The sequence below is a fragment of the Schistosoma haematobium genome, chromosome 6, assembly GCF_000699445.3.
Source record: "Schistosoma haematobium chromosome 6, whole genome shotgun sequence".
Lineage (NCBI taxonomy): Eukaryota > Metazoa > Platyhelminthes > Trematoda > Strigeidida > Schistosomatidae > Schistosoma > Schistosoma haematobium.
Genome location: NC_067201.1, coordinates 9950188 through 9959212, shown reverse-complemented (window position 1 = coordinate 9959212; position 9025 = coordinate 9950188).

Genomic DNA, 9025 nt, shown 5'->3' with positions numbered 1-9025 from the left:
GCTAGCCAGATTAGATCAGAGAATTCCGATATATTGGTTATCGCCACATATACTCTTCCGATCTCCTCGACTCTGTCTTTCGATTTCTCTGGGTGGGAACGAATCATATTAGAAGGTGTTACTGGTAGAAGCGTTGTCAAACACTGAATACCTGTGTCATCCTTCAACCTGTTCAGGCTTCAGATTCAGATTTGTGTAATAAGAACCGAAGGCCTACAGCCCATTTTATTCCTTTCCTAGTATGCTTCTGTGGAGGTCTAGTCTTCTCTTGAATGATTCGATTGAAGGTGTGGACACCACTGCATCGGGTTTGATGACTCGGTGTGAAAACCTGTATGCCACGGGATTTTGTTCCTTCTTGACTTTTCTACCCGCCTGCTATTTCCTCTAACATGTCCTGATCTGGTGATAAGGAAGAGAGAAGACATATTAGATCCAAAATCATTTCTTAGCATTCTATGCATCGAAATCAGACCACCTCTTAATCTGCTATAGGACAGGGTAAAGAAGTCTAGCTTTTCAAACTGCTCGTTGTATGGTAAACCACAGAGTTCTGGAATTGAGTGGGTAACTGCCCTTTGTGCTTTTTCCAGGACATCCAAGTCACTTTTTAGACAGGCGCTTGCAGCCTGGACGCAGTTCTCAAGCTTGGTCCTCACTAAGGTTGTGTATACTGTAGTGAACATGGTAGTATCTAACTTGGTGGATGTCCGTCCTAAGGCCCAGATTGCTTTAAACTCCTTAGCCGTGACCTCCCAGCAATGGGCCACGGTTTTGAGATTATGGCTTACTGTCAACCCGAAATCCTTGTGAGACCTGAACACAGGTATAGCCGCTTCCCCAATGCTGCACCTATTAACCTTTATATCCCCTAATTGGTTGTAGACATATTTTGCCACGTTAATAGGCATCAGTCACTTTTTAGACCAATTAATCACATTATTTAAGTCCGCCCGAAGTACGCATGCATCTGAGTCTCCCGTTATTACTTGCCAGATTTTTGCATCGTCAGCGTATAATAACATTGTGGACTGTACTATACTTGGGAGATCATTTACATACAGTATAAAAAGTAAAGGACCTAGGACAGAACCTTGAGGTACTTCAATAAATGCTGGTCTCCAGATGCAACACTTGGAATTTGTTGTTGCTTTCTGTCTACGACCTACTAGAAGATCCTTAAACCATTTTAAGAGAGGTCCGGCAATACCAGGATTTTCTAACTCCAATAGCAGTCTATTTGTTAGCACCTTGTCAAATGCCTTACTGAAGTCTATGTATACAACATTCACTGAGTTTCCGCTGTCCAGAGCCTTTATCCACTATGCTCTTTCTATAAGGAGGTTTGTTGTGCAAGACAAACCATTTCTGAAACCATGTTGTTTGCTGTTTAACAAGTCGTTGGTTGTCATAAAAGTCATTATGGTTTTTTGTCTATTCTTTCCAGTATTTGAACTACGACACTGGTGAGGCTTGCAGGTCTGTAGTTCGACGGAAGTCGTCTTGGTCCTGTTTTATGTATGGGAGTGACGATTACATCTTTCCACCCCATAGGTAGCACACCTTGGTCAAGTGACATATTGAATATCAGTTAGTGGGGATGTAACATATTGTGCAATATGTCTCGGGATTTTGGGGGTGTAGTTCATCCGATCCTGTTGACTTTTCGGTGTTTAAGGTGCTAACAGCCTTGAGTACATCGTCTCAATCAAAGTCCACGGTGATCAGACGGCTTGTCAACTTTGTATTTGGGTCTACTTCATCGTTTAGAAGATGCTCCTGAGTAAAATCTGCCTGAAAATAGATTGCTTTTTTCTGATCGTACTCTATCATGTCAGATCCACTCCCTTCCTTAATCAGGTTGGAAATCCAATGCTGCATCCTTTTTCTGTAACTTACATATGAGAATAGTCTCTTAGGCTGCTTGAGTAAAGATTGTGCCAACTGTATTTCATATTTTCTCTGAGCTTCCCGGATTTAAATTGTACACATATTTCTTAACGACATGTAGGGTTCGATCGTACTTGCTGTACCAAGGCTGCTGGCAACGTTCCAACATTCCTTCTTTTGTCTTACTAAACGTCGGATACCCCAGCCTATCCGGGGATGGACGTGCTTTTTCTTTGGGAATGTCTAAGGTATATTGTTCGAGTTACCCGATTGTATAACTGCCTGAAATGAGTCCATGCCTTTTCTGCTGATGATTCTGAGCCAATTTTCCAGTTTTCAGCTGATGCTGCAGAGTTTATAGCCTCCATGTCTGCCTTCCATGTGTGGGGACGGGCCAGTGCAACTGTTTGACAGACCATCTAAGCCATGAACTTGAATAAGATGGCTGCGTGATCGCTTCTCTCTAGAGGTGGTAGGAAAGTCATTTGACCGACACCATCATCGTGTGTGAAGACTAAATCCAAAAGAGAAGAGGAGCTTCTTATGTCATATCTTGTGGGATGTTTAGTGTGTTGTAATGAAGCTAGTGCAGTTGAGGTTTCTAACAGTTTACAATCAAATGACGTTGTCAATGACCCTAATTCCAACTTTGCCAAGTTTATATACGGTGCATTAGATTCGCGTATTATAGGGCTTTTGCTTTTATTACACCAGGACTTAAGTTTGCTTGGGAGGAAGTCATCTACTAAACATTCTGTACTGCAGTATACTACAACTAATTCAATATCTTGCCGTCTAACTTTCAACTTGCAACGCACCAGTTCACATGTCCCTGTATCGTGTTCCATTGTCTTAACAGTTCATATGGTTAAAGTAATCTTCGTGTACAGGATAACCCTCCCTCCTTTACGGTTTAATCCATCAGCCCTATTGGATAAAAAAACCAAACAGTTGAATTTCATTATCAAACACTTCTGACGTAAATCATGTTTTTGAGACAGCAATGACACCCGGTTTCTCTATATCCACCACTGTACTGAGCTCCGCCATTTTATTTAGTAAGCTGCGAGCTTTTGTGTAGTACACTTTTAATTCTGTGGAGAACTTTCCTTTAGCACCGAGAATGGTTTGGGGATCGTTTTGTTCTGAAAACCCTTAAGAAAGAGGTTTCTATGACCGTTTTGGCAGCGCTCATTCATTTTCACTTCTGTCGATCGTCTCTTAATGCGGTCAACCAGGCTGAGATCCTCACGACCGTTTATTGTGGATTCGAGTAGTTTGCGTGAGTTTCCAAGTATCATATTTCTTTCTTCAGCCCATGCAAATGCAACCTTTAAGAGGCGGTTTTTCTGAGTACTTTCAGAATCTAGCTTCCGCCCTATTCTTTAAAGCTTTCAGGTGATAACTCCTGAAACTGTTTCTGGGAGTAGCTTGCTTATTAAGAACTTAATGTGACTGAGGTCGTGCTCAAATTTGACCTTAGGTTCCTTTTTGGCAGATTCACTTAACTAATGAAAAAAGACTGAACTCTCAGTCAGGTCCGTCTGAACACGCTGTGGAGATTTAGTTTCTGAAATTTTCTCTTCTCTACAGTTCGATTCCGATTCGGAGTTAGACGCAGAGGTCACACTCTATCTACTTAATTTTCTTTTTCTGGGTGTGACTGTAAGCCAGTCATTAACCTTATTTTATCTCTTGATCATATCCTCTACACCGCTGAAACTTGGCTCGTCTGTAGTCCGTTTTGCGTTGATGCCTGCATCCTGAACTGAAAGCGTATATTCAAATACCTTAGTACTGTCTACAATTGGCATCTTCTTAGCGTGCTTTTTCTTCTTCCTTGCAACATGCCTACGTCGATATGCCTATTACCTGATTCTTTAGTGGGGTCCACCTTCATGGTCTCATTCAAATTCAGAACTAGGCTCGTGATGAAGAGTTTTAGATGTTGATCCTTCAGTGAGACAAAGAGAGTCTCAACCCGACGATGATAGACCTTTGACTTCAAAGGTGTTTGTGGCATCTTAATAGACGACCATATGTTGATAACTAATTGCCCTAAATAAACAAACTACTGACCACTTGACATTTCAGCTCACTATGTCATTCATACCTAACACGAGTGCCCATACAAGATCACTTTTCAGATTATCGCAGAATGTAGCCGCTTTTATAATTGATCGGCCTGAAGTCGTATGTTACGATGTTTGGCACACCACCCGAATGTTTATATTACCTGAATGCCAGTGACTAATTCCTAGCTTGTTCTGTAAGCATTACAGTAGAACTGATTTGGATACCGGCATTGCCAATTCTGTCGTACCAGGTCTAAAATATTCTGAGCCATATCTCATAACGTCTCTAGCCACTTTGTTACACTATCTCTCAGACCCCAACCAGGGAGTCGTGAAGGACCGACAGAAGCCAGTCCTTTGCGGCTTTCTTTCGTACCGCGGCACCAAGTCATACACTGACCACCTCTCTGCCTTCTCCAACCAGTCCCAGAGTTGGAAAATAATGCACGACGTGGAATTCTCTGGGACGACATTCGTAGAACACGTCCAAGCCACCGAAGTTGATGTTTTAAGATGGTGACACCAATTGCATTATCGTCTCTGTGCCCGAACACACGATGCTGAACCTCTTCATTACTAACATGGTGTTGCCACTGGCTGTCAGCAATCCTTCGGAGACAACGATGATCGAACACAGAGAGCTGTCTAACGTCCTCAACTCGGAGAGGCCAGGTTCCACAAGCATAGAGCAAAACTGCTCTCACCGACGCGTTGTAGATCCGACCTTTTACAGCCAGACTAACATCACGAAGGCACCAAAGATGGCCCAGTTTGGCATAAGCCATTATGGCCTTCACTATACGTGAATTGATCTCATCACTCACACCCCCACCAGCACTTATGCAGCTACCTAGATACACGAACTCCTCGACCACTTCTATCTGTTCACCATCCAGGGTGAGTACAGGATTAGAATCCTGCCAGTCTTGTAGAAGTATTTTGCACTTCGGAGGTGCAAAGCACATACCATACCTACGGACATTGATTGTCAACTGATTAAGTGCGGATTGCATGGCTTGGGCATTATCGCACAGTAAGACAATATCATCCGCATACTCAAGGTCGAGAAGTCTTTCTCCAAGCAACAGATCCACACCGCCATTACTTACATTCATCAGAGCTGTTTCCAGAATGTCGTCGATGGCAAAGTTGAAGAGGAATGGTGAGATTGGGCAACCCTGTCTAACCCCACTGCTCGAATGGAACAATGGAGAAAGGTGGTTGTATGCCTTCACTCTGTCTGAGGTGTTTGTATATAGGGCATTTAAGGTGTGAATAAACTTCTCAGGCACACCCTTCTTCAATAGACAATCCCAAAGAACAGTCCTGTTCAACGAATCGAAGGCAGCCCTGATGTCAAGAAACACTAAGATTGTTGGCCTTTGATAAGTATGACGGTGTTCTAACATTTGGCGGAGAGTGAAGATATGATCAATACATCTTGGACGGAGCGAAACCCAGTCAATCTTTCTCGGGTTTTGAACAACCTACGAAGTATGACGGAAACCAATAGCTTGGACGCAATCGGAAGTAGACTTATCCCCCGATAGTTGTTACAGGAACGACGCGAACCCCTTTTAAGGATAGGGACGATTATCGACTCATTCCATGATGTTGGAATAATCTTTAATTTCCAGACTTTCCTCCAAACACAGTGTACTGTTCTCTCCAGAGAGGTAGGAACATAGCCAGTTGGTTATCGAGCTGTCAGTGTTATTTTGTTAAGTGAACGTTGTCTCAGTATAGAATCGAAAGCAGAATTATAATCCAAAAAAGCGCACTGAGCATACTTCTTACCCCTTTCCAAGTTTAACACTAAATTGTGATGCAGAACAGCAGCGGCATCTAAGGTGCTTCTTTTGCATCTGTAAGCAAACTGATACGGATCAATGTGCTCCTTTATCGCATGCTGAGGTGAAGTTATCGCTATGGGTCTAAATTTCACATTATTACCACCATATACTTTCTTAGGTATAGGGATTATCTTTATCTTTCTCCACATTTTCGGTATGAGATTAGATGAGAAGGTTCTGTTAAAGAATGGTGAATGGATAACATAGGACGTCAGCACACTTTTTAAATAGGAGGTCTGGGATACCATCAGGTCCTAAACATCTGGATGAATTAAGTGACTGCAGACATCTTCAGACATCAGTTTCAGTGAAACTAGGAACACAACTGTTCTTTAAACCTGTGTATATAGGGAGCATAAAATCAGACGACTGACGTACAAAAGACTTATTTAAGTCACAGACATTCAGCCGGTTATCTCTTCTAATGTGCCTGTCACTTGTGAGTTCTTTAAAAAGTTTCCACATACTTGGAGAGTTTTTGCAAGACAAGAGTTTTCGAGTAAACATAGAGTTGAAACGTCCAATCTCTAGGTTTATTAGACCATTTAGCTTACATACTTGATTGAAGGTTTCCTTCTTGTACATTCTTTCTTTTACCCTCCGTAGTCGTTTTAATTGTGAAGATGTAAGTCGATCAATACTTACAAAAATGGTTTCATTGGGATAACAAATATCAAAACAGAATTTAAGGTAACAAGTGATAACATTAGTCGTGATTTCCAGTGAGGCATCTGTAAATAATTGCCAGTTAGTCGTACGAAAGATATTTTTTCAGATTTCAGCTATTTTTTGAGTAATTCCTATATTTGACTTTCTGAGTTTAATGTAAGAGTGTACTCTTTCCATGATTTTCATATACTTTAGGTAGAACACGAATTATTCAGTGATCCGAGCTAGACAATGGTGCACGTTTACGAGTCACATCATTAATGAAAACCAAGTCTAAATGAGAATCCAAACGAGTGGAAAAATCTACTGCATTTTGATGACCTAGTGATGCGAGGAAGTTATGGTCACATGAATTGAAATCACCACATAAAACTGAAAGTGAATCATTGAAGGCAGTAGCAGCGAACTCATTGAATTCATCAGCAAAAATAGATAGCGCAGCTAGTGTGAAGTCTGGAGTCACGTAGATGTTGGTAACATAAACATATTTGTATTTATTCAGACGTTTTTGATGGCATCTTAAAGTTAGACAGTCGATAAAGTCATTTAAAAACTTGAAACTCGCAAAAGTAGATCGACATCAGTTCACGTTTACAAACGTAATTATACCGCCGCCACATCTCTTTTTATTGTTTGGTATGCAAGAGCAATCAAAAAAGCACAATAAAAATTTTGACTCATCGTAAACTCCATCCCTTTTTTCATATTTTCCAGCCGTCCTGGAAAGAAGAAAAGGAATTATAGGTGCATTTTGAAGTGTACTCGTACATGAGTAAGGGCACAAACTGGGTGCAAAACAATGAAATGGTATACATGGGTTTAGTTAACATGCATTAGCATTATAACGATCTTCGCACGATGGTGTTTTGTAAAAAATATATTAATACGCATAAATATGAGCATATCAGCAAAAAAATTGTTTTTGGTTTTTTGACATGATGATACAACAAAAATTAACGAGATGAAACAAAGTGTTATGTTGTGCCTTACACCCAGTAGTCGTTCAAGTGTTCTGAAAGTCTTGGCGTTCTTCCAGAATGCGTCGTTTTAGGTCGGTTATCAGACACCATGGAAGTGTAGTTGTGACTGCCGATTATGGGTGGTGTATCGTGATTGTTGTTCTTGTGTCGTTCGGTTGCACCGAGGGAATGTCAACATTATTGGGGTCTCTTTCTAGACAAGCGGCTTTGCGACGATCGATGCTTATGCTATCGTTTTTTCGTTCTTATAGATGATATGGTACTTAGGTTTTCGGCAGACGACTTTCAAAGGTTTCCCATCGAGGTGCGAACACCACATTATGTGCTTTTCATATTCATAGGGAGATGCGTAGAAAAAATAAGTGTAAAAGAGTGAAGCAATACCTAAATCACTGAACTATTTAACTTTCATTGTCTTAAAACAACTGGGATGGGCGAATACCTATAGGCGTTTCAATTTATATTGGATGAATGGCAATCTCAGTTGCTTTACAGCGTTCCATAACGACGTACTTGCATCGGTTAGTAACGATAATAATTGTTTTGAGAGTTCAAATAGGAAAGTGAAAAGATTTCAAAAATCCTCCAACGACTACTGTTCAGCAAGCTCGAGAACGAACTTAAGTCAGCTTTAAGATAACAGAAGCTCTAGAAGAGTGTACTGAAAATGTAGACAGCATTTGAGAAGCCATGAGACTTCGGAAGTAAATCTCCTACATGGAAAGAGTGGACGGGGACAGCGTCCTGACCTCGAGTAGCAAAGTTTAGTGCAGGAACAAACTTTAGTAACAAAATAACAGTCGATTAAAAACCGGAAAACACGAAGATAAAGGTTAGATCATAGGTGTAAATGCCAGTGGGATGTCACTAGCCAAATCATCTGGCAGTCGGGTCGCTGAATATAGAACAGTCTACTGGTCACGGTCAATTTCAATCGCCAGCCATAAACAGATGTATACAGCAGGGATCGCACTCCGCGTCTTGTACCTATTTCTGACCAATAAATGTTGTTGACGTCGTCGTGTTCGTTCTATGCAATCATCAAAGTAGCCACAGTATCCGGAATCGACGAAGGGATATCCATAGAGTTCTATATAAGCTGGCTGGTTACGCTTTTTCAGTCCAGCTTGAGTATGTCCCTAGTCATCGAGAAAGATCGCCTACACTGGTGGTTAAAATTCCTTGTTATAACAACGGCTAAGAAAAATTTCTCATCTACTTTTTGTTTCCACATTTCTGGGTTTTGGTGAAATTGGAAACCTGTCACCTTTGAACTTAGGAGGTACCTAAATTAACTTATTTGTTTTGCTCAAAAATATTCGCTCTCGTGGATCAATAAAAACTATCACACTATTACAATGTAACATAGATTTTACGGTGATGAATAATAGTTATTTCGTTAGGAATGAATAAGGAAGAAAATTTCATATAGAAATGAACATAATCAGGATATTATATCGGAGCGAGGCACCTGAATCCGGAAATTCTAACAGATAGTCAATGTGTGGGATTCAACTAACATTTGATTTCTTTGCTCATGTACATATTTAGGCGCCGC